This window comes from Eulemur rufifrons, chromosome 15 (genome assembly GCF_041146395.1).
Source record: "Eulemur rufifrons isolate Redbay chromosome 15, OSU_ERuf_1, whole genome shotgun sequence".
NCBI lineage: Eukaryota > Metazoa > Chordata > Mammalia > Primates > Lemuridae > Eulemur > Eulemur rufifrons.
Window position 1 is genome coordinate 39,924,466 of NC_090997.1, and position 27,805 is coordinate 39,952,270.

Below are 27,805 nucleotides of genomic sequence, written 5' to 3' on the forward strand. Positions count from 1 at the left end.
TAGTGCTATAAGTGAATATGTAAATAGATGGATTTGACCTGGTCTTGGAAAATCAGGGTGGTCTTCCTTTAGGGACAGAACTAGATGAAGAGAGGGAAGGGTTCCCAGGCAGAAGGAAGAGAATGAGGGAATATCTCACTGATGTGTAAGTGATCTGGCAAGAAGCAAAGGATAAACATCTGACAAAAAGTAAAAATTTTAAAAACTGCAAAAGAAAGAAGGCTATTGTGATTAGGAGAGAAGATTAAGGGAGCATACATTACATCCTAGGCCTGCACTGTCTATGTGACATATGGTAGACAATTTTGTCATTTTATAGGTTAAGAAAGTGAGGTACAGCCAAGTTAAGACACAAGGTGGTACATCTAGCAAGGGCGAAAGAAGAGATGACCACCCTGGACTGTCTGACCGTTAAACTATATCTCTACAGTATTTTATGTAGGCTGCCTCTAACACCCACAAACTTACGTTTATAAAAAAAATATACTTACTAAGTTTAGGACTTTTGGATCTTTGATTCTTTAACAATCAGGATATTTGGTTGCAATCAACAAAAACAGCTGTCTAAATAATGTGGCAAAGAAATTTTGTTGGAATTAAAGCGGGTTGCTCATGAAAGCAATGGGACACTGGAACATCGGGCTTAGGAAATGGACAGGCACCAAGAAAGTCCATTAGCACTCCGGACCAGTGCACAGCAATGCTCAGGACAGGGCACCACCGGTGCTGTTGCACTGATGAGCTGCTGTGACTCTCAGCTCTGCCATTCCTGGATGTTTGCTGCCTTGGGGTATACTTTCAACTCTGCCAAACTTGTAATGAAGAATCTGTGACTTTTTCTGAGGCTTTGGGTCCTGACCACCACATTCTAAGTCTTAGGTAGAAACACCTGATTGGCTGAGCCTAGGCCTGTGTGCTGGTTGTCAGGGATCTGAAGGAATCCTCTTTGGCTTCCATATTGGGAGCTGGGGTGTTGATTCCCATTTATTTTAGGATTGCCACCAGATAAAAGGAGGGTTACTTCCTGGGCTCCCCAAATGACAAATATTCACTATAGTCCAATGCTTTGGCTGCACCAATCAAAATACACATTTTTTTCTCTTACAACGTCTCTTGCCCATCCAAAGGCTTTTGCCTAACCTAATATAATTTGTGTTGTATGGTCACATGTGTCTCATGATAAAGGGTCCAGTCTCGATCAGGCCAATTAAGAAGCATGAGCATTTGCTTACATATTGGTTCATTCTTAAAAGGAGAATCATATTTGTTGAGCAGTTCCCACAAAACTGATGGGGACCCTAAAGAGCTAGACTAGAAGAATGGGCAGGAACCAATGAATACAAAACCAGCCAAGGACGTGACCACAGGAATAGCCTGTCTGTTATGTCAATACTGCTGCCATCACCAGTAGCCACTTACTGCAGCCAACTCTAGACCTTGCTCCCCAGGGATACTCACTGTCATGGCACAGTACTTTCAATTCAGCACCAAGCACTAACAATTACATCAGGCTGTGTCCAGGCTGTGTATCACTAGCAGCAGAGTCAAAGTCCTAAGTTGGAGCATATGACCTGCCAAGACTAAGAGTTGAAAAATGGAGCATCTGCTCCTGTGGGCTTCTTTAGTCAGTTTGAGATTCCTTCAAAGTTGATTTTTCAAAATAGACATTCAAAATCGTTTATATAAAAAGATTTCTTTAAATATTTTGAGATAAAATTCTTTTTAGGATATTCTTCCTCGACATTAGATTAGAAACTTTTAGTTTAAATGCATTTTTCTAACACAAGCTACCAATAAATGATTTTTAATGCTTAATAATTGCACGAATGAGTTAAATCAGGTTTTATTTCAAATGAGAGTAGATGCCTAATTAAATTTTAGTGTGGCAATTATATGTTCAAATACAACATAGGGTTATAATTTAGCTCATAGCTTGAACAATTAGACAAAATAGTAATGATCTGATTTTCAAAGAAAGCATCATTTATAATGTCTGATAAATTTTTCACTCTTCATTCCATCAAAAATGATGGTGAACAAATATACAATAACTGTTGAATGGTTTTTATTAGAACATTTTATACATTGGTTCATTGTAAGAAGTAAATTGACATTTAATATGAAAACATACTTAAAAGTCCCAAGTTCTATTTGTTCCTTTGCGCTGTAACCTAGTACAATATAATCATCACATGAACTTATAAACATGCTTTCATTTACTTTTCTGTTATAAATCTAGTTTATATTCAGGCTATAAATGTAGAAAATACAGAAAAGCAATGAGAACAAATAAAAAATAAGTCATGATCCTCGCTTCCAGAAATAACCACTATCGACATTTTGATGTATTACTTTTAAATTATTTTCTGTGACTATGTACGTATGTGGAGGTGTACGCATGTGTTACTATGTACATTACTTAACCTACTTTTTTTTTAACTGAATGTGTATAGTGATAGGGTTATGAAGCAAGAAAGGAGCCTTGGGCTGTGAACATATTCAAAAGATACATCATTAATCCTGCGTTTTTGAATTTTAGAAGCTAATTTTTGATTGGCCTTGCCTGGCGTAAGAATATGCAAGTGAAATTCATCACAGGGCCTTCCCAGCAAAACTCATCCCTGGGTCATTCAGTTACAGCTGTGCTCCTCAGTTACAGCTTTTCTGTTTCCTGGAAATTCTCAGATCCTCTGTGACACCAAAATGTCTGATTCTTGCAACGCTGCACCTCACCATTGCCAACACAATCTGTTGTTGTATGTTTTTTTTCCTTGTGTTCCTCAGGATTCTTAATCTCACTTTCTTTTTTTCTGAACAAAGACATTTAATTTTCCATCTGCTTTGTCCCAGTGATTTCTGAGTATAGTCAGTGGTGAGAGCACTGGATTGTTCTATTGCGCTTTTGATAACTCTTTCAGGATGACAGATCATGTAACAGTTCTGGGCCCTAGGTTCCTCATGATTCAAATGAGGATTTTGGTCTTTTTCATATTTAACCTGGAATGTCTGTATGTCTATAAAAGCAGTATGGAAAAGTGAAAAGAGCATGGGCTCCGAATCAAAGAAAAAAGCTCAGTGCAAATCTTGGAGCTCTGTAACTTTGGGCACGCTGCTTAATGTTTCCAAGCTTGTGTTTTCCTATGTGTAAAAAGGGAGTACAGAAGATATTGTTGTACTTGGCTACATGGGATAGAAATATGACTACAATGGTTTGAACAAACAAGGGCTTTATATTTCTCATTTATCTAGAAGTCTGGAGAGAGGTAGTTTGGAGCTGGTTGGTGTGTCTGGTCCTTCATGTTATCATTATTCTGGGCGTCTTCCATTATTTCCTCTACTGTCCTTGGTGTATGGTTTTCATCTTTATGGTTCTGCCACCAAGCATGGTATCCGTGTTCTAGGCAAGAAGAAGAGCAGGGTGGAGTTCCAAAGTGGCATGGCAGTTGAATTTTCATGAGGAAATCACATCTCCTAGACATCCACGTCATTGGCCAGAGCTGACACAGGACATTATCCCTGGCCATGAGGAATCTGGGACATTAAATTTTTGCTGAATGTGTGGACATCCTGATAAAATTTTTCCTAGTAAGGGAGTTTCCTGGTAAGGAAAGGTCGGGAAAGATAATGGGTAAGCAGCATCAGTGCCTGCAGCTGGGAAATCTTAACTTGCTCACTCGGTTGCTGGGAGAGGCTATGAGATGACATGTGAGACAGACACATGCTGAGCCTTCACATAATGAGTATTTCCTAGTTTGTGGTTCTTGCTATTTTATGCCAAAGTGAATTTTTACAATGATCATAATTATGCTTATATGATTTAATTGTTGTTATTATACATTTAAAAGATACATATGTCTAAAGAATGTGAGAAGTGTCTATTTCCCAGTTGTTTTGCCTAATTTCTATTTTGTTATCCAATGTGGCTTGAGAGTAGGATCTCTCATTTTCATTTGACCTATTAGATGATAAAAAATACAAAGAAGCAAATAAATTGCAAAAATAGTATTTAAGCCTTGTAAAGGTGAAAAATTCTAAATGAATGGCAAAGCTAGATGAATTTGGGAAAATGTTTAATACTTTGGGGAGTCTTATATGGGAGAAAATCCTACCAGGTAAAGAAAGGGACCACTTATGTAGTATGATTCAAGAGAAAATTGGAAAACATATTTCCTTTGGAAATGCCTCCTTGCCCAAAATGATTCCCCCCAGGCTTTTTATTAGTCTGTCAAATGCCTAAAATGCCCACTGTTAGAATCATTAAGAGAATGTATTTCTCCAAGGGTCTTCCTAAAACATATTACCTGGAAGGAGATACTGGCTGAGACATTAGCAATAATTTTTTTTTTAAATCTTGTTTTAAAAAACTCCTGTCAACAATTGTAGTGCTAGAAGTCTTATAAACAGGTTGCTGCAAAACTGGCAGAGGCAAGGTGCAATGTTTTTGGTTGAAGAAGGGAAGATTTGAAGCTTAGGGGCAGGTCAGCAGAAGGAAGAGACTGGGAGGAACCAGAAGAGGGCAGGTTAGGATTGGGAAGAGCAAACACCATAGCGGGCATAGGCCAGTCTTTTCTTCAATGCACTGATGTTCAACATGAACATGGAAGTACTTCATGATCACCACCTGGGATTTATAAAGTAGAAGAGTAATGCCTGACTTAAATCCTACTCTGATTTTTGACAGAACTTTGATATTTGATAAGAACTGTTAATCACAGCTCCGTGAGATACTTTCAGTGACTTTTCAGATATGACTAGTAATATCTCAGCACTCCTTAGAGCTTTAATCTCTGCTCCTTCCCCGCCCCTGCCCCTGCCACTGCCATTAAATACTGTGGGGATGGGAATGTGTTAGGGTTCCATCAATGTCTTTATTGAGAATCAGAATGGTACCCTTTGGGCTACTTGAATGTTCACATTTAAGAAATTTTTCCCAGGTTTTTACCCTTGTTCCCTCCTCCCACCCCCCTTCTTGGTTTCCAAAGTCCTTTAACATCTCTTTGTGGCCATGTGTGTCCATCGTTTAGCTGCCAATTATTAGAGAGTACATGTGGCCGTTTTCCATTCCTGAGATACTGCACTTAGGATAATGGTCTCCAGTTCCATCCATGTTGCTGCAAAAAATGTTATTTCATTCCTTTTTGTGGTTGAGTGGTACTCCATGGTATACATACACCATATTTTACAATGAACAGTATTCTGATGATGGACAAACTAAAAGCATCGCCTTAAACATTACATAAGGTATCCATGTAACAAAAACATTTGTACCTCCCTAATATTTTGAAATTAAAAAAAATTAAAAACATAAAATTTTTTTAATTAAAAAATAAAATCATGCAATTTTAATTAAAAGAAAAAGAATTTTTTCCCAAGTTGATTGAAATAGAAAGAAGTAGTTTCTTTAATTCAGACTGTTTTTTTTTCACTTGTAGTTCAGTGTGCTACATTAACATTAATTTGCATGGTCAGGGGAATAGGTTGCAATATTGAGTCCTCATGTAATTGTTAGACTAAATTGCACTTTCTTCTGTAAATCAGCTCCCTCGAAAGGTTTCAGTTTGCTCTCTAATCCATTTGTTTTTCTTAGTCTTTGGAATTTGTCCATTAAGTTAATTTAGCAAACACTTATTTAGCAAAGACTTATGTGTCATTTATCAGATGCCTTTGTAAATAAACATTGACAGAGTTAGTCATTATTATATCCCAATGAATTAAGTATTACTATTATCCCCACTTAACAGTGCAGGAAACTGCAGCACAGAAAGGATGAGCCACTTGCCCAAGACCACACAGCTAGCAGATGGCAGAACCGGCATTTAGCCTAAGCAGTGTTGGGTTCCTAGGCCCAGCTCTAACCCACTGGTCTAGGCCTTGAGGAACATGCAGCTAGACTGCTTCACAATCTTTATTCTTAGTTGCCTTCTGTCTTAAAATCCTGTGCATTTTGAAGTTTTAATATAGAATATTTTGGTAGCACTTTAGCTGTAACCAATCTGGTTTTCTAAACAATAGATTTATGATTTGTGGCATTAAATTGATCAGGTGTTAGATTTTCATTTATTTAAATAGCAGTATTTTCTCTTCACTTTGCAAAGGTAAGCAAAGACATATGGTCTTCATATATTCCTAGAAATATATCACCTCCTCTTACAACTTTCATAAAAATAATCAACAGCAAAAGCATTAAACATTTGGATACGAAACAAAATTTTGAAGAGCTTACAATGACAGGCAATAAGCTGCTCCACATGGTTGGTGTGTCCGTGGTTTCTTGCCATGGTGCAAGAGTCTTATTGTGCAAAGACATTTTTAAAAAACTGCTTAAGATCAGAGGACACCCCAGTTTTTATTTGAAGTGAGTTGACCATTTCTGTAATCTTTTAAATATTACTCCTAGGGTAATTAGAGAAACCTAAGAGAGCCGAATGAGTCAGGAATGAGAATGAAAAAAGCAGAAACTTGACAAAATTATATAAATACATATATAGGTGGCCTTTAGCCAAACAGAATCATACTTTGATTTTATGGGTATCCTCTGTGAGAACGGATGGTGGTTTTTCATTCCACATTAAGATGAACCCCCATTTGCATTGAGAGGGGTGGCAGGGCTTGTTGAGATTGCTGTTAACCAGCTTATAGGAGAGCTAATTGTTCCCAATTTTTCCCAATTTTGTATTCAGAGAATCATGTTGTAGCTTGAAATTGGCCGTGGTGGGAGTATGCACACCATGGAAATCAGCAAACAGCGGAAATCAGGGCCTTTTCTTTTTCCCCACAGACAGTTAAACATTTACCAACACACCACTGGGTGCTTGGATACATAATAAATAGGCAGTATTTTAAAAATTCCTTCAAATAATTTTAAAAGAAATAGACAATAGAGACAAATACAACCTCTTTGCCTTAGATTTACTTACTCTACACTTCCTTTATTTTTTTATTTTTGGTGATGGAAAGCCTACTTTAGGATGAAGATAATTTTAAAAACATGAAATTCACCACTGAAGCCCATAACCAGACCTCTCAAAACACAATCACTGTCAGCCTTGGAAAACTTTGTCAGGAACAGAGCACTCATTGGGTTTTCATGTCCATTTTTACAACAGACATTTACAAAGAAAAATTACTTCCTACTGAGCATCCATTAGTTCCCAGCACCAATGCTAATGAGCAAACTGCCGTGAGCTGGAGAACAAATGGATGTGAGTCACCAAATACACTTAGAGGGCACTTCTTGCGCACCCTCCTGCGTCACTGCAGATACTGGTTCCTTAGCAGCCGGGGTAAAAGTCAGAGTCGCACAATTGTGCATTGCTGGGAGAGCTGCCGCTCTGACAGAGCTCCCTGAAGAGAGTGTACTGATTTGCACTCATGAAATCTGCACACACATATCTCCCATGTCGGGGATTTGCATCCAGATTAAAATTCTCTTAAATGAATACTGTCGAGCGAAGAGCACCCTTTTAAAATGTATTGCTTTATCAAGAACGGAAAGTCAAACAAACAGGATTGAGAAAAAGCTTGCTTTTTCTGTACAAATATAAATAAACATGCTATCGAGAGACAGGTAACAACCACTAAGGAGCCAAGAGCAGGGAAGCAGCATTAAATGCTGCCCCACAGGAGCCCTGCTCTGTGGGCTTTTGTTTGTTAGTTTTTGTTTTGTGTCTTCTTAATCACTGATGCTACAAATGGGAGAAAGAAGTTTGTGGCTCCAGGGCTTTCCTAGGAATGCTTCACAGCATCGGAACAGTCCACAAGCAGCAGATGGAAGAAAGATTTCTGATTAGCCCTGGGAAGGAGGTGACACACTGTGTGTGTGGGATACCAATGGGAACAAATGATAATTTCAAGTTTATGTTACTGAACAAATGATGCTGATGCCGTGATGAGTGGCTAGTAATTCACGAAGGGACATTTTTATATTTAAGAATGATTTTTGTCAGCCAGTAGGAGGGGAGCACAGTGAGGCAAAACTTTGGTTAGGCAAGTACTCTTGCAATGCTTGGGTTTAATTAATTAATTTATATTTCGATTGATCTCCAACATGAAGCCACTCTATGAAAGAGTATGTGATACAACCAAGTGAACAAGTGGAGCAAAAGAGAAAATAAAGATGAAAAAATAACAAGTATGTTCACAGTTATCATGACTGAGGTTTTCTTTACAGGTACTAGAGGTGGGTCGTAGACTTGGCTTTGAGATTTTAGATAATCAATGGAGAGTGGACGAGATGATGAATTGTTGATTTAGCATCTATAGGAAGAAAACAAAGCATTGCTCAGGAAAAGTACTACTATTCAACACTGAGTAGTGAGAAAAATTTAACTGAAAAGGGTCAGTAAACATTTACAAGTTGGGAAGGGGGCTGAGTAGTAAGTGTTTGGGTCTGAGGGATATCACATTTAATTAATTTCTTCAAGAATATTACGTTTAAAATGGAACAATTAACATTAAAGATACCAAAGGTTAGAATTAAAATGCCAATCAAAAAGGGGAGTAAATCTAAATGGAAAACATTTTTTAATGGTTAGCAGTTAATAGAAAGGGTCCTTCTACTTTTATGGTTGTAAGATGACATACCAATCTAAACAGAGTGGTAATAAAAAAATCACTCAAGAGTGAAAAGATGGGTAGGCCTTAAAAGCAGGTCTTTTATTATTGTGAACCCTCCCTGCCAGCTTTAACTGTGGGCATTCAGAAGAATCAAAGCAACTGAATAGTGAAACACAGCTCTCCTCACAGAACACTCTTCTTTCTTACCTAACTTCGTATTTTAAACAAAAAGAGGCTGCATGTTTGTGAGGCTGTCTTTATCTTTGTTTCTGCCAGTTAGTTCTCTTTTGCTGTTTTGTATTGAGAGATTATAGACTGAAACTCATCAAAGACCCAGCTGTGCCTGTAAATGTTGGTGTTTAACATTTAACAACAAATATTGGTTAGCTTATTTATTTTTGATTTTCTTCTCCATTCAACTTTTGTCTTTCCACTCCAGGCCATAATTTAAAACAATCTGAGCTGCTTTCAACCATATCTTTAGGCACACAAAAATATGACCTAGTGACTTTTTATGTTGACTTTGAAAGGTGTGGACCAAGGAGAAAGGGAAGTATTGATTGAGAATATGTGGGGGTTAAGAGCACCTTGGAAAAGAGTGCTCCTTTCGTATAGGAGAGATGGAAGAGGTTGAGTGTACTTTGACCAAGAATGGATGGTGCACTTAGGAGGAGGAAAGATCAAGAGTTTCCTGCTACATGGTTTTCCCATACCCCAAAACTGAGAGTTACTCTATTGGTTTTGAGACATTGTGAGGCCAAGGGTACTGGGAAAGCTTGTTAAAAGTGCCAATTTCTGAACCTAGGGACCTAGAGATTCTAAATGAGATAGTTGGAGAGGGCAGGGATGAGGGGTAGGGTGGAGGGGATGGGCCACAGAAACAATTATATCATTAAATATGAAATGTCTGATTTCAAACCAAAGTGTAGTCTATTATATCTCAAACAAGGAGCAGTACAATTAATCAAAGTATTTTCCTAAACTATTGACACAGTTTTGTCATCTTAATGGTAGCTTGTTTATGCCAGCAGCAAAGACACCTGAAGAGTGAGTGGCAATGAAACCATGAAAAGTGTTTTCTACAACTTGTTGAGAACTGGATATTTTTACTTACTGGAAGTGGTCCAAAGCCTGGAAGATGTGGTAGTCAGTTGGGCAAGGTCTAGTGAATATGGTGGATGACAGAGAGTTTCCAAGTCCAGCTTCTGTAGTTTAAGCAGAGTTGTTTGTGTGTGACATGTGGTTGAGTTTTGTCTTGTAAGGGGATTGGTCTGTCTCTGTTGACCAATCTCAGCTGCTTAATCACAAGCATCCTCATCATTTCATCCAACTGGTTGCAGTAGACATCTGCTGTAATGGATTGACCAGATTTCATGAAGCTGTAGTGGGTAATACCAGTGCTGGACCACCAAACAGACACCATTAGCTTTTCTGGATGAATATTCAGTTTTGGACTGTGTTTCAGCACTTCATCTTTACCCCATCATTGTGTCAAATGCTTGTAATTGTCAAAAAGAATACATTTTTCATCACACATAGCAATACGGTATAGAAATGTTTCCCCTTTATGTCCTGACAGCAAAGATAGGCAAGCTTCTATATGATTTCTCTTCTGTCACTCGTTTAATTCATGCGGAACCCATCTATCCAGCATCTTTACCTTGCTGATTTGTTTCAAATGGTCCAATATTGTTGGAATAGTAATGTCAAACCTTGCAGCTAATTAATGTGTAGGTTGAGATGGATTTGCTTCCACTACAGCTTTCAGCTCATTATTATCCACCTTGGTCTCAGGTCACCCACATGGCTCATTTGCAAGATTAAAATAACCAGAATGGAACTTCTCCAACCATCGATGTACTGTGCATTCATTAGCCACATCCTTCCCAAACTCTTCATTGATATTTTCAGCTGTCTGCTCTGTATTGATTCCTTAACAGAACTCATATTCAAAAGTGACACAAATTTTTGACTTATTCATGATTTCACAAAAATTGCTCTTAAAAAAAATTGAAAGATAATCACAAGGCAAACCCTGCATTTGAAAGAATGAGGCTGTAACTTCACAATAAAAATAAAAAAAGTCAGTGAGATGTCAGAGATATCAACTGTCAAACTTAGTGCTTAAGGAAATCAGACATTTCATACTTAATAACCTATAAAATTTTTTTTGAGATTTACCTCAAGTAGATTTAATGCAGATGATTCACAGACATAGTTTTGTCTTGTATCCTTTACATTCAGGGCCAACCTGTGCCATCCTCTCTTTCACCATCCCAAACACCCATCTTATCTGTCTTTTTCCTTCTATCCATCCACATTTGTATGTATCTCACTTTTACTTTCAGAAAGGTATACCTATGAAATACACTATAGTAGGGTTTGTTTTTTCCCCCACTTACTGACAAATCTTGGAGTTCTTTCTACAATAGCAAACATATAGATATCTGGACCATTTTTTTTCAGTGCCTTTATATCATTAAAAAATTGGATGCATGAAACATTATTTAACCATTGCTTTGGAGATATAAACTTAGATTGTTTCTATTTTTTCCTATTACAAGAAACCACACAGTGAACAGCCTTGTACCAGATCTTAATGAAAATACAGAGTATGTTCACAGAGTAAAATCTTAGAAATGTGAATATTAGATTAAGGCATATGTACATTTAAAAAGTTCTGATTAATTGTTCAATTTTTTTGTCCAGAATATTTACTCTAAATCCTATTCCTACCTAGAGTGGATAAAGTGACTTTCCCCCCAGCTTCATCAGTACTGGATGTGATCAAACTTAAAAATGTTTGTTAATTAGAGAAATAAAAAAATCTCCTTTTATTTACATTTATTTAATTATGAATAAGGCAGATCCTTTATATTGTTCACAAGTCTAGTGTACTTCTAAAAATGTAAATCATATCTTTGACCATTTCTCTGTTGGTTTATTTATTTTTTAATATTGTTTTATAAAAGTGCTTAGAAAATTAATAAAGTAATTATTTTCTATGCCATCTAGGTTGAAACACATTTCAAAAGCAGTTTGTTTTATGTTTATTTTTTATTATTTACAACATAGAATGATCTGTCAAGAAATGTGAAGGATCTGAAGTTTACCCTGCTTTTAATTTAATTGCCATAGTTTCATAAATGCTGACAGAAGACATGAGTCTCCTAGGTCAGAAATGAGAGACAGATTATAACTCACAACAATAGGAATAGCAAAAGCATCACAGTTTTTGTGTGATTTCCCAAGTCCCAGTTCTCACGTGTGATGCAAAGCAGCCAGATGACATCTGCACAGACAGTAGGGTGCATTACAGGAGAGGAACCTCGAGTTTAGGAAACCTGCATATTTTATAATGGGCAAGAAGCAAGACTTCCCTTTGCTCTAAAGCATAGTTTCTCAATCTCAGCACTATTGACATTTGGGACGGGATGATTCTTGTGGAGGGCTTGTCCCATGCATTTTAGAATATTTAGCAACACTCCTGGCCTCTACCACTAGATGCCAGTAGCACCCTCAGTCATGACCATGAAAAATGTCTCTAGACATTGCCAGATGTCCTCTGGGGAACAAAATCATCCTTGGTTGAGAACCATTGCTCTAAAGAAAGATATTATTTTTATCTTCAAATGCTGTTAACTATACAAACATTTTTGAAACAATAGTCTAGAACAAAGGGGAGTCAGTGCTTTTTTCATAAGATGTGCAGAAATGAGAGAGGCCAATGGAAAATTGGCTCCAAACACACTTCTAGTATATGCATAATCTTCTCAGCATCATAAAAATTTTAGTATAGTAGTCTTTGATAACTTTTGTATGTATTTTTTATATGAAAGTGAGAGGATAAGGAACATATTCATTCACATTTTTTCTTGTAAAATACTGTATGCTCTACAATGTAAATGACCTATTCCATCTCTGTAAAATTTTCTTTTAGTCAATAATCTTGTGACAAGGGAAATAATGGTTTAGGGAAAATCAAAGAAGAGAATCAAGGTTCAGATGATGCATAGATTACCAATTTTCAGAAAAAAAATGCTATTTCAATTACTGTCTTCCTAGAAACACTGTATAAATATTTTACAGATATTTTAAGCATATTGACTTAGGGAGGTCAATTTATTAGACTGCTTAGAGACCACTTATTTTAATGCTTGAGGGAATTAAAAGAAGAAGAAATTAGATGCTCCAAGTAGCCAGTGGGGGAGTCAGGAAACAAGGTAGAATTTAGGTCTTAGAGATGTTACAGCTAAAGCATAAAAGGTAGTGCAAATCAAATCATATTTTAACCCAAGCCTGTATTTCACAGTATTTTCTAAGCTCTTAGTAACATTGTTGCAGTTGATATATTTCCAAACAATAAAGGAAAAATATTATATTTTGATTGATCATTTTTAAACTTTCATCTAAATACATTCCAAATTTATTTCTGTGAAATAACATGTTCCAGTTTAGTTACTTATATATTTTTTTGAAAGTCTTTGTTAAGAATAAACGCAGGAGATGTTTACTTCTCTACGGCTTGTGGGTGTTTATGGCAGGCCAATGTTTCTGGCAGGCTAGATAAATTATAAAATCATGTTCTTGAAGGCATCAGAGAGCTATAAAAACAACAATGACTAGATGAACCAAAATGACCGAGGTGAAAGAATTTTCTGAAGTGAGCTGGTGATTCCCAGTGGTTTTCCCTCTAGAACTTGCTGGGGAAGGCAGCTCTGCTCATTTGCCAGGGCTCACTCATGTGCCTGAGGGTTTCTGGCTGTCAGCTGAGGCTACTGGGGCACTGACTCTGTTCTATGGTTGACTAGCCTGGGCCTGTTCTTACAGCAGGGGCAGAGACACCCAAAGCTTGGGAATTAGCACACTGTAACTTCTCCATATTATGGACTGTTGACTAGTGACTACAAAGTCAAGCTCAGATTCAAGGGATATGAAAATAGACTCTGACCTCTTCAGTGGAAACTGGAAAGTCACAAGGGAAAAGGTAGGCATGTAGGGGTAGGTAGGGTATGAGGCTACTGACATAATCTATTAAAGTGCTCTTCTCCCTGTGGCCAACTTCACCCTCTCCCACTGGAGACTGGCTTCCTCCATGGGTGAAAGAACATGCGTATAAAGCTCTTGAGCCTTTTGCCTTCCACCTCAGAGTTGCATTGGCCGCCTTCCTTTTGTTCTTGCCAGGAAAATCTCTGGAGAATGATCCTGATCAGGCTGACTCGGCAAGTTGCCTATACCTCAGTTTCAACATTTGACCTGACATTTAGGGTCATGGCATAAATGACTTTTGACCACCCACCCTGTGCTTCTGGAACACTGTCAGTGAGAGGAAAATCATTATAACTAATGCAACCAGTTAATTTTTATTTAAAATATTCTATGTCTACAGTATCCAAAATATTTAGCCTCTGTAATCGGAACATTGATATTTAGGGCATTCAATAAATTCTCGTCGGATGAGTTTCACTCAACAAATATTTTTTGAATAAGTCCTATTTGCCAAGGACTGTGTTAGGTTCTGGAGATCAGAAAAGGAATAAGACAACAAACTCCTTCTTGGAGCTTATATGTTTTGTGAGGGATAAATGGACAAACATGAGGGGTTTATATAGTGAAACCAAGAACTTCTAAGAAAACTTCATCTGTGGATGATTTAGGTTGCACAGTTGTGACAGATCATCCAAAAGCATAATTGACCCTTTTCCTAGATCACATAATGACTGTGATATTACTAAAAATGTAGGTCTTCTGTGAGAGACTCTATCATATTGTTTATTAAATTCCACAAAGTGGTTATTTAGGTGGAAGAAACCTTGTCATGGTTTCAAATCACTTGAACTGAAATAGCTTTTCTTCCTAAAATAAATATACCTTTTTTATTAAGAACCCACAATTTATGGGGGTACACATGATTTTTTCTTTAATAACTGCTTCAAACTGTGCTCTGTTATATTATTTACTTCTAATCCTTTAATGACATAATGAGCATATTCCATAATTTTTTTTATTGCCTTTGATTCTTAGGAATTAATCCATCCCAGTTCAAACGTCAATTTCAAATCCTCCCTTTTGTTACTGGTTACACATATGCCTGAAGACAGTTTATTGTGACACTCTGCAGTAACAAAATTGATCCCCACCCAAAATTTGATTTCCACGTCCAGAGTGATGATAGCACACATGCATCATGAAGGTATAAAAAGCTTAACTGCTTTATGGGGAGAGCTGGGAAGCTCCTAAGCATGTTTAAAAAATGGCTTTAGAGAGCAGGGAAAAGAGAATGGCTTGGGGGGTTTATTGTGGTTAGGATGTGAGGCCAGTTGAAGGTTCCCCTGAGGACAGGGTCTCACTTGGTTTATACTTTCTGCAGGTAGTGAATGACGTAGGCCTCCTCAGCTTGCCAATTGTAGGGCAGGAGGGAAGGGGAAGTGGAGGGGATTGACAGTTGTCAGCAAACATCAGAAACAGAATCAGACTTCATGACAGTTAAATCAAGCTGCTCTTTCTCCTTTTGTTTCTACTTCCCCACCTGGGAGGCAGGGCACAGAGAAAGACACAGAATACTAGAGTCTTTAAAATTATCTGAATTCCTTCTGAACAAATGGCACAGAAACAATTATTACAAAACTTTAATGCTCACTATTAAACAGTTGCATTTTTTTTTGGCATCACTGCACAGTTTTATGTTAAATAGATACATTTTACTAGAATGGTACATAAGAGGTGAGGTGGCAAATGAGAAGAATAAGTCTGTGAAAGATCGGGAACGATGCTCCACACCCCACAGCCTTGCTGTTCCAGGTGTGGCCCACATACATACCATCAGCAGCGACACCACCTGGAGCTTGTCGGAAATGCAGACTCTCAGGACCCACCCCAGACCTACTGAATTGGAATCTGCATTTTACCAAGTTCTCTACACCAAAGCTGTTCTTTAGTCTTGCAAGTAATCCCACATGAAAAAATTTTTTCCCACACATATACCTATTTGATAAAATTCAGCTTTAAAAATAAGCCAACCTCTCAATTGGTTCTGAATTCAGAGAAGCAACTGGATTTTAATTTTTTTCTCCACCTGATGCCATAACAAATTTTGTCTAAAATTTTTACTTTTCAACTCATGGTTTTGGTGCCATATAGCAAGACATTAATATTATTGAAGTAAAAGTGTCATGTTAATCAAAGTTTTTTTTTTTTATTTACCTTGTTTGGATACTTAGAATATGATCCTTGACAAAACATACAAAACAAAATCATGTGTGGGCCTGTGTGTGTGTGTGTGTGTGTGTGTGTGTGTGTTAGTTTATTTTAAGAGAGAAAGCACTCTGTTCTCATAAAGCAACAAAAAGCAGATCGGGTTAGATCCATATCTGATCCTAAAGAGGTATGTTAACTTTTGTGGGGCCCAAGTGAGTATTTCCAAAGTAGACACTGCTTTCAGAGCTAAGACTTGTCTACTTGTGCAGTAGGGTTAGATAACCTTTAACAAGGCATGACTTCAAGGATTTCAGAGACCTTTTAGCTCTCAAAATATTTTACTAGTCATTTAGTGTCTGAAAATACAGTCATGTGCCGAGTAACGAGTATTTTCATCAATGACGTCCACATACAGCACGATGGTCCCATATGATGTCACAGCTTTCATAACGTCCTAGCATTATCCACGTGTTTGTGGCAATGCTGGTGTAAACCAACCTGCTGTGTTGCCAGTCAGACAAAAGTATAACGCACACCATTATGGACAGTACATAATGTTTGATAATAAATGACAATGTTACTGCTTTATGTAGTTACTATGCTATACTTTTTATCATTATTTTAGTATGCACGCCATCTACTTATAAAAAAGTTAGCTGTTTTTTTTTTTTTTGGTCCGACATCTTAACGAGGCTGCAGCAGTTGCGGCGCTTCTCCAAGCTTCGCAATGCCGCCCAAGGACGACAAGAGGAAGAAAAATGCCAGAAAGTCGGCCAAGAAAGACAAAGACCCAGTGAACAAATCTGGGGGCAAGGCCAAAAAGAAGAAGTGGTCCAAAGGCAAAGTTCGGGACAAGCTCAACAACTTAGTCTTGTTTGACAAAGCTATGAATGACAAGCTCTGTAAGGAAGTTCCCAACTATAAGCTTATAATTCCAGCTGTGGTCTCTGAGAGACTGAAGATTCGAGGTTCCTTGGCCAGGGCGGCCCTTCAGGAGCTCCTTAGTAAAGGACTTATCAAGCTGGTTTCAAAGCACAGAGCTCAAGTAATTTACACTAGAAATACCAAGGGTGGAGATGCCCCAGCTGCTGGTGAAGATGCGTGAACAGGTCAACCAAACTGTATATTTGGAAAAATAAAATTTTATTAAATAAAAAAAAAGTTAGCTGTAAAACACCCTCAGACAGGTCCTTCAGGAGGTATTCTAGAAGAAGGCACTGTTATCATGGGAGATGACAGCTCCTGAAGAACCTCTATTGGCATAAGATGTGGAGGTAGAAGACCATGGCCCAGGCTCATGTGAGTGTTTGTGTCTAGTTTTTTAGAAAAAAATTAAATAGTAAAAAAAAAAATTGAAATAGAAAAAAGCTTACAGAATAAGGATATTAGGAAAGAAAATATTTTTGTACAGCTGTATATCTTTGTATTTTAAGCTGTTATTCCAAAAGAGTTAAAAATCGAAAAGTTTATAAAGTAAAAAGTTACATCAAGCAAGGCTGATTTATTACTGAAGAAAACAAAATATTTTATTATAAATGTGTTATAGCCTAAGTGTATTGTGTTTTTAAAGTCTACAGTAGTGTATAGTAATGTCCTAGGGCCAGCCCTTCACATTCATTCACTCTTCACTCACTGACTCACCCAGAGCAACTTCCAGTCCTGCAAGCGCCATTCATGGTAAGCGCCCCATACAGGTGTGCCATTTTTTATCTTTTATACCATACTCTTACTGTACCCTTTCTATGTTCAGATATGTCTAGATACACAAATACTTACCATTGCATTACAAGTACCTGCAGTATTCAGTATATCAACATGCTGTACAGGTTTGTAGCTGAGAAGCAATAGGCTATACCATATAGCCTAGATGTATAGTAGGCTATACCATCTAGGTTTGTGTAAATACATTTTATGATGTTCAAATAATAACAAAATTGCCTAAGGATGCATTTCTCAGAAGGTATCACTATTACTAAGTGACAGATGACTGTATATCCTTATTTTTTAGGACGAAGAAATGAATCTCAATAAAAGCCACATTTTTGCTTAAGCAGGATGGTATTAAATGTACTAGCTTCTATTTTAATTTTATCCAAATTTAATTGTTTTCCACCTGCAATGCTTTCTCTTCACATCACATTGTCCTTCTGATGCTTCAAAGGTTAATTCCAGACTCACCTTCTCCAAAAATTATTCCACTTTGTAATCTCTTACTGATTTCTCACTTCTCTAAGTCCTTTTGCACATGGAACATGACTCACTTTAACATTTTATTGTACCCTGTTGTTCAGCAATTGTTTCACACGTCTATCTTATCCTTCAAACTAGACTGTTAAAGTCTTTTAGGGTAGATATGATGTTTTAACCATGTTGTATTCCTAGTGCTTCCAATGGGCTTGGACCATGTTAGGTGCTTAAAAAGAAACAAGCTGTTGATTAAATCAAATTATTCTGTTGCTTACAGAATGAAACTCAGGATAGTGAGATTTTTCCTGGGTACATAGAATCAGAAGGTTCATTAAAACTTTGAAGAGAGTTATGGAAAATAGAAGTAAAATATGATGGAAAAAGAGTTGAGAATGTTTGCAGTAAAACTACATGAGCTTCACAGATTTGCCTAAAGCTAACTCTTGATGCCAAGTTCCCTTACCCAAATTTGCCAAGGTGAGGCGAAGGGTTGTGAAGGGTGAGTGAATGAGGTAACTGAAGCTTTAAACCAGGCTCTGGCACCATCATCTTGGCTTGTGTTTCTGGCAACAGCATACTCTCTGTTGTGGAGGTAATACCAGCACAATTATTAGAAGCCATGGCAGATCCCTAATTTTTAGACTAACGGCTTAACTGGTCTTCCCTTGACCAGGGTGTTTCCAAAGAAGACTGGATTAGTTCACCTAGTCTACTCTGGGATAAAGGAGACAGTTCCTAGCAACCAGAAACATCACCACTTTCTAGAACATTCTTCTAACCCCTGAAATCCAGCTGTGATTAGCTTTGTCATGTTCCGATGTGGTGTGGGATTTCATGGTACCATTTCACCATAGGCGTTCTGTGGGCATTTGGTGTGACTCAAAACATCATGGGAGTCTGCTGAAATCTCTGTCTGTAGGGTTCAGTAGTAAAGTCAAGAATTTCCACTTTTTCATGTCACTTCTCATGTACGTGAATACATTTGCTAGCTCGTGGCCCATTGTAATCATTGGCCTTAGGAATATTTGTCTGCCAGTTATCATGCAGGAGGAATATTTTTCCACCACTTTCCTAATGCATAAAACTCATCCAGAAAAAAAAATAGGCTTTAATTATTTCATTTATTTCCTTTATGGGAGACCAGAACACTGACAAACACATATTCTGTGGGATGGTATTTATAATTAATTGCAAATACAGTAGTCCACCCTTATCTGTGAGGAATATGTTCCAAGACCCTCAATGCATGCATAAAATGTCAGATAGTACTGAACTCTAAACAGACAGTCATGACTTAATGATGACTTGACTTTATCATGGTGCTAAAGCAATATGCATTCCTTATGCTTCTCGATTTACTATGGGGTTATGTCCAGATAAACCCATTGTAAGTTGAAAATACACTTTTGATTTCTGATATTTTCAATTTACAACGAGTTTATCAGGACGTAACCTCATAAGTTGGCAAACGTGTATATACAGTACTATTTTTTGTATACACACATACACATCTATAATAAAGTTTAATTTTTAAATTAAGCACAGTGAGAGATTAATACTAATAACCAATTAGAAAATAGCACAATTATAGCAATAGGCCAGCATCACTACTCTTGTTCTTTGGGACCATTATTAAGTAAAATTTGGGTTCCTTGAATACGAACACTGTGATACCTTGATAGTTGATCTTGGCTACTAAGTAACGGGAGAGGGTGGCTAGTGTGTATAGTGTGGATATAGTGGACACAAGGATGATCCATATCCCAGGAAAAATGGAGCAAGACAGCATGAAATTTCATTATGCTACTCAGAATGGCTTGAAAATGTTAAATTTAAGAAATATTTATTTCTGGAATTTTACATTTAATATTGTCAGACCCCAGTTGACTGCCGATAACTGAAATTACATAAAGCGAGACTGTGGATGAGGGGGAACCAATGTAATTCTTCATTTTCTCTACCCATGCTGATGTACATGTACTAATAATTGTATTACTCTTTCTGTCTTCTGTAAAAGGGCACAGATGTCCCTCATAGCAATTTTAGTTATATAATAATCAAACATGGATTTTATCATTACAGTTAATACATAAGATCTCACACTAAAATAACAGAAGTTGGATAATTACTCTGTTTTTAAGGTCACGGAGATAATTATCTAGTTTTGAAATCCTTGGTGGTTTAACATGATCTGCAAACACATAAGTATCTTACAGTTAGAGGATATTTGCTGAGACAGAACACTCTTCCTTTATTGATTCTGTAACTACCTGAATCATTTTGTTTGCCAACGCTATTAATCCAATTACTTTCCTGGTCACAATCCTGCATTGCCTTTTTTCCCAAATGTCTGTCTTTTCAATTTCCACCTTTGTACCCTAACTTAAAACATCTTGGTCAGTGGAAAAAAAAACACGATCATGCATTCCTAAAGTTAAACTAATCATTTAAAATGACAATCTAGTATGTTGTATAGGCATCATAAAAACCAGATAATATGCCATAACTTTCCAGCAAATGACAAAAATATCTATTTGTAAACTCACATATGAAGACTGGACATTTTTGGAGCATCTTTCTATGGGTCAGGTATTGTACTAGGAGCTTTACATACATGATCTTGCCTAACTTTCACCACAAGGTAGGTAGTCTTAGCATCATTTTACAGATGAAATAGAAAAAGGGTTTCAGAGAGAGAAAGAGAGAAACAGTTAGTGCCTATTTCAACCACCTGGCTGGTAAGAGTTGAAGCTACTCAAACCCAAATATGTGTAACTCCATCTTTCCTCTTTACAGAGAAACAGAAAAAATAGAAAAGTTGCTCACCTTCCAACATGACTATGCCCAGTAAGGCCTTTGGAAAATGGCAGTCTGGGAAGCCCCATGGACCCAGGTTCTGCTTCCATGACTTTTGTACTCAGGATGCCTGTGCTTGTAGAGGAGAGGCTGAACTAGCTCTGCTCTTTTTTCAGGAGAATTTCTGGTTATTACCCAATTTAGGGAAAATAAATTGTCCACTTACCCTGCTGTGGTACATAAAATATTCACCCATCAACTGTTAGTTGGCTGGAAAAAGTTCTGAATGAGCTAAGGTGCTGGGAAGATAAATTTTCTTGGAACTAAAACTCTAGTAATAACCTGAGGAGACGATATCTAAAAAAATCACTATCTTGTGATATCAATAGACCTCAAGAGGGAAAGGGGGTGAGTGGAGGTGACAATGGTAGCCAGAGGCCCTGTGGAGGACAGAGGGGATCTACTACAGTAAAAGTCTACCGTTTTGTGGAACTGGTTTACTTGGACTCGCGAAGTATATAAGACTTAATATTTGAAGAAACAGTGTTAGCACAATGGCTGAAGGTACCATAAAAGGGATAAAATTTTTAATCTGTTAGACTTATGTATCAATTACAGATTTACCATTGATAAATTTATAAGACCATTGGAAAGCTCTTTAATTCCTTTGAAATTTGGACAACCACATCTATTAAGGCTGTGTGTTGTGGATGTTTGTACTAATTTTATGAGTGTCTGTATAGTATTTGTTCGACAAATGTTTGTTTCATTTCCTTAATCACAAGGTAATGTCGTATGTGCTTGTTTTGTTTTCTGGAGTATAACTTTTTTAATGCTGGTTTTGAGTCATCAAGATTTTGTAAAGGTGTCACTGTTAACTTGCAAATTTATTTTTTTTCCCTTGGCTTTTACGTGAAGTTTTCCTGTTGTCTCAATGAACAAATCTGATGGTGATAGCTCTAAGTTCTTTAAGAAAGTTAAGCTGTTGTTCTGCTGTAACATTCTTCTCAAAAGTTAGGGGTCTTCAGAACAAATTTGGCAACTTTGTTGTAGATAATACAGGCATAGGAAAACAGCTCTGTGATCCATAGGTCATTTAAATATTTTGAAAAGATTCTAAAAATCCACATTAGTTATGAATATTAGTATATAGTAAAATATTACAGTATCCCCCCCTTATCTGTGGTTTCCCTTTCATTGGTTTCAGTTACTTGCAATACAGTACAATAAGATATTTTGAGAGAGAGAGAGAGAGAATGAACACACTCACATAACTTGTATTTCAGGATATTTTTATAGTTGTTCTATCTTATTACTAATTATTGGTGTTACTTTCTTACTGTACCTAATTTATAAATTAAGCTTTATCGTAGGTATGATGTATAGAAAAAAACATAGTGCATATAGGGTTTGGTACTATCCATAGTTTTAGACATCCACCAGGAGTCTTGGAATGTATCCCCCTAGGATAAGGGGGCACTACTGTATTACCATATTTAGGGGCTATTGAACTAGGCATATTTTAAATACAGATTCACATTTTGTGATTGAAACTAATTCTGTGGCCAATGGGAATCTCCCTGACTGGATTGCCATTGCCTTCTTCCATTAAGGAGAGCCACTATCACAGTGGAAGCAGCAGAAAGCTTTGGAGTAAAAAGCCTGGACTTGAATTGGCTCTATCCTTAGTAGTTGAGTGCCTTTAGTTTAGGCACCTACCTTTCATAAGCCATGATTCATCATCTATAAAATGATGAATAATAATTCTGACTGGGTTGTTGTGAGGCTCAAATAAATAAGAAAGTATTTATACAGAGAAGTTTAATTAATACTAACATTTGTTAGCATTGTATCCATTCAAAAAAACCAATGTGTCATGAATCTTGATGAACAAAGGTAATGGTGATGTCAAGGCAGGTTGAAGGGGGAAAGTGAGTGATAATCTAAAATAGATTTTATAACAAAACAAAAGTCCATTCTGTGTCATGCTGGGTTGTTTAGCTTCACCCTCAGTGTGAAGACTCAACTGGGTAATAAAGCTGAGTAGTACTGAGGGGAAGAAGAACCAAGCCTTGGGGCTGGGCTGATGGGGAGGTGGATGAGGAGCCTCTTCTCACTTTATCTCTTTGTCCCCTACACCCCTTTAATGAGAGTTTCCACCCTGGTGGTTCAGAACATTTCAGGCTGCCTAGGTGAATGGGCCATCTGTGCTAATTAGCCCTGCCTAGTGACTAGGCAATTCTTGGAAGGTGAGTTCTCCCAGGTTTCTACTCTGACTGACCTAGCATTATTCACAAACTGGTTAGTATGGTTGATAAAGCATTACTTGCCTCTGTCCAATGTAAAGCAGACCATTGTTGTTGTGGAAACCCCAGCTCAAATAGTGGTATGCATATCACTTTCACATACAACTCATAAATACCACTTGGAAATCTTAGCTTTCTTGGCCTGCCCACAGAGAATGTGTGCTGGGAAGATGAGTTTATAATCATAATGACACAGGAGGTTGAAGGAAGGGCCGGTATTCAGAGGTTCAATAGCCTTCATCTCATTGTCAGTGAAAATTGCTGTACGAGGACAGCTATGGGAAAGAAATTTGTCAAAAGGTTTTGAAGAGGCAATCACAAATTGCTGATGAAAGTAGATGAAGCTATGAAAATGATTTATGAAGACTGATTTAGAATTGAATAGTGTTATGAGACACTTTTGGAATTCCACACCATGGCTGGGGCCAGGAGGGAAGAGATGAGAAAGGGTAGAACACTGAATACTGTTTGCCAGCAGACACATTAGGCCCTACAGCTCACATCTCAGCTGTAAAATTCTCTGCACTCTGGGTGTACTGGTTGTGGGAAATGCCTGTGGTTTTCCCAGCCTGCCTCTCTCAGCAGGCTTTGAGAGCAAGTTGTCTCAAAGGCTACAAGAAACCAATAGGAAAGGGAGCAGTAAAAGCTAATAATTGAAAAGAAAAAAGAAATAGCAATGAAGTGTTAATTGAAAGAGTTTTCTTTAGTAGGCTGTGAGTCATCTTATGATGATACTTGCTCACTTCTTAAGGGCAGTGGCACGATATGGGAGAGTTCTTGGTAGGCTGAGAGTGTTCCATACATATAGGAGGTATGAGGCCAAATAGTTGCTGTGAAGACAAGAGGGAGTTCATCAACAGCATGTTTATTCTTGTGAGGCCCAGAAATTTCTGCCTCTTAAACCAAAACACCTTTTAGAGAACACATCAAAGTACTGAACTTTTCAACTTTAGTCACCTGACACCCAATTTTAGTCCGTGTTTAGATTTTCATGTGATACCATTTTTACTCTAGACATTTTTAACACATTGACTACACTTGAAAAAATTTTTTTTCCTTGGGGTCATGGTGTTTTATTACAACAATAGAGTAAAAACTTTAAAAACAAAATGATCCTTTCTAATTTAATGAAAAATTTGTTATTTTTTATTTTCTGTGTTTTTTCAATAAAAAAGTAATGTAAAAACTTGAAAATTAGTAATGTAAAAATTGCAAAATAGTTCATAAGGATAAAGTGTTTTTTTTCACTTGTCAGGCTAAAGTGTAATTGGAAGGGAAACATAAATAGAAAAATGAAATTGATTTCTATTCATTTAATCCATGTTTTTAGAATTAATTTGTCAATATTAGTTGTAACAATAAGAATAGCAACAAGTAATATTTTCACAAACCAACTGCAGGGTTTTACTGAAGTTTTGCTTTACGAGGCCCCAGGCTCAGAACTAGTGTGAGTTAAATACAACTCACATGGCAGTTAATGTGTTAATTGTTGCAATGAAGCAAAGAGATATCAGGATTGAATAATCGTTACTGTTTTCCTATTCATTTATTAATAAAAACTTTAAAGGTGACTAAGATTCTAAAATTTTAATTGAACAGAACGTTCTTAAAGACTACCTGTATTGGTTTGTGTGTGTGTGCACTTTAATCTTGAACAAATGAGCAAAACTAAAATTCCTAGTAGACATATTCCTAGCTCCACATGAAAAGTTCTACTGGAATAATTATATTGTGCAGCGAACATGGCACGTGTGGATTTAGGATTTGTTCTATGGAGTTTAAATCACCAGCTGAGCACTCTCACGCAATTTACTCAGTTCCTGTTTTGTATTGCTCATTTGTAAGTTGAGGATGACACCACTCTCACAAGGTTTTCATGAGGATTAAGCGACATACATAGAAAAACACAGTACTGGCACATGGTAAGGGCATAAAATATGATCTTCCACTTCATTCTGTAGGGCAAAATCCCATACAGTCTTTTTTTTTTTTTTTTTTTTTTTTTGAGACAGAGTCTCACTCTGTTGCCCAGGCTAGAGTGAGTGCCGTGGCGTCAGCCTAGCTCACAGCAACCTCAAACTCCTGAGCTCAAGCGATCCTCCTGTCTCAGCCTCCCGAGTAGCTGGGACTACAGGCATGCACCACCATGCCCGACTAATTTTTTCTATATATATTTTTAGCTGTCCATATAATTTCTTTCTATTTTTAGTAGAGATGGGGTCTCGCTCTTGCTCAGGCTGGCCATACAGTCTTAATTTGCTGATAAGGGGTGGGAAGGGAATGTAGCAAATTAAGAATAATTGTGTGTCCCCGAGAAATAGGCCATCTGCCCATGTATATTTTATAGGATAAATCACTTAATGTTTTACTATGAAAATATTTTCAATTTAATACTTAGATTTACATATATGTCATGTTATATAGTCTCAGAAGTGTTGCTAATTTTAAAAATTGTAAGAATGATTTGTTATCTCCATATGTGGGATAGCACACAAAATTGTCATGAGTACAGATTTGAAAGTAATCCATGAAAAATTTTTATCCTTTTAAATATCATGGGAAATATTTTAATAATATTTTAGGATGAAGTTAGCAGGAGGAATTACAACTGGGGATATCAATCCTACAATGAGATGTGACATTGTCCATTCATGAATCTGGTATCTAAGCTACCACCCTTTTCTGGCTCTCTCATTAATTTATCTGTAAGGATTAGAATCTGAACGTCTCATTGTATGCTTCCTGAGGCATGCTGTGCAAAATGTTAATGATCAAAAGCAGAAATACAGCAACCTTTAAAACTGATGTTTCCACTGCAACATTTAATTTCTAGGGAAGTAAGATCAAAACAATGGAAAAGAGACCTGGTTGTTGCAACTTTTTGATCATTGTTAGAACTAAGGTCCTGAAAACTAAAGGATGGGAAATGAAGTCCATGACTTCTGCTCATTTTTCTATTAGGACTTAGCAAACTATGCTTGTGTGTATGCCATGCATTAGGATCGCTGCCTGTCCATCCACTACTGCTCAAGCTCATTTAGGTTTAGTTCTGATACTTCTCTCTCTAATTCTGGGCTATTAAAGAGCTCACTTCAAATGCCCTGACTGCTTCTGCAGATGCTATCCGTCTTCATGGAACAGAGTGGCTGTTAATGCCATTTTGTTCTCTTAGCCACAAATGAGAGCACATTTCTGCTGTCCCGCAGTACTGCACCATTTCACCTTGTCATACTTGAGAGGGGAAGTATCTGGTATACCATAATAAACTCCTTTCTATTGTTACTCAGTTTTTCTTTTTTTAACATTTCCAAGAAACAATATGCTCATTTGAATTGATTAAACTTAATAAAGAAACTATGACTAAGTGCATGCTAGCCTCATGATGACTATTTTTAAATTTATGGCTAGCTTTTCAAAATGCACATTCATGCTTAAAGCAGACTGCAGTCATCTCAAAATGAATGGAGACAAAGGCTACCAAAAGATCAGAATTTAAGAAATATTTAAAATTAATGTTCCAATCTCAAAATTCCTACATATATATTATATACGTGTAATATATATGTATTTATATATATTTTAGAGACAGGATTTCACTCTGTCACTCAAGCTGGAATGTGTGCAGTGGCGCAGTCACAGCTCACTGCGACCTCAGACTTCTGGGCTTGTGCGATCCTCTTGCCTCAGCCTCCTGAGTAGCTGGGACTACAGGTGTGTGCCACCACACCTGCCTAATTTTTTAATTTTTTTGGTAGAGACAGGGGTTTCACTATGTTGCTCAGACTGGTCTTGAACTCCTGGCCTCAAACCATCCTCCTGCTTCAGCCTCCCGAAGTGCCAGGTTTCTAGGCATGAACCACTGCACCCAGTCAAAAGCCTCTTTATATTAAAGTCATTTTCTAAAAAATTGTATCTTTTTACTATTGAGTTTCTTTGGCAAGTTCAATTATAACATTGTCTTTGATCAACCATTCTGGTGACTTTTATACTTAGCTCTTTAAAATAATGTATACACATGAGAAAAATTCAAGGTATAAAATGATATGCAATAAATAGAAAATCTGTTTTGTAGACCACCAGTTCTATAATCTTTCTCCCAGATTAATTTAATATTATGAGTTTTTGCATATCTGGAAAGACATATATCTGTAATGGGCAGAATTGTGCCCCTATCCTAGAGGTCTTCATAACCTGATCCTCAAAATCCATAAATATGTTACCTTACATGGCAAAAGGGACTTTGCAGACGTGTTTGAGCTAAGGAGTTTGAGATGGGGAGGTGACTGTGGTTTATACACGTGGGCTCACTGCAATCACAAGGGTCCTTATAAGAGGCAGTCAGGTGACTCAGAGAAGGATTTGAAGATGAAGGAAGCGGCCATAAACCAAGGATTGTAGGAATGCAGGTGGCCTCTGGAAGCTGGAAAGAGCAAGGAAATGAATTTGCTAGAACCTCCAGAAGAAGCATAACAGACAATACTCTGATTTTAGCCAAGGAAGATCCATTTTGGATTTCTGACATCTAGAATTGTAAGACAGTAAATCTGTGTTTTAAGCCCCTAAGTTTGGGACAATTTGTTACAGCAGCATTAGGAAACTAAAAAGTCTATTTATATCTGCATATCTATATAATACATAGATATATGTAATCTCTACCTTTTATACAGATAAAAACATATTATTCTCAATTATGCACTTTCCATTTTATTTTACAATATGGTCATATCAGTTCAAATAGACTCTTTTAAGAGCTGTTCACTATT

At 37.1% G+C, this 27,805-nt stretch overlaps 1 pseudogene; it reads left to right on the forward strand.

The window, feature by feature from the left end:
- The first annotated feature begins 16,423 nt into the window (after nucleotides 1-16,423).
- Nucleotides 16,424-16,904, forward strand: LOC138395552 (small ribosomal subunit protein eS25 pseudogene; annotated as a pseudogene).
- The last annotated feature ends 10,901 nt before the right edge of the window (nucleotides 16,905-27,805 follow it).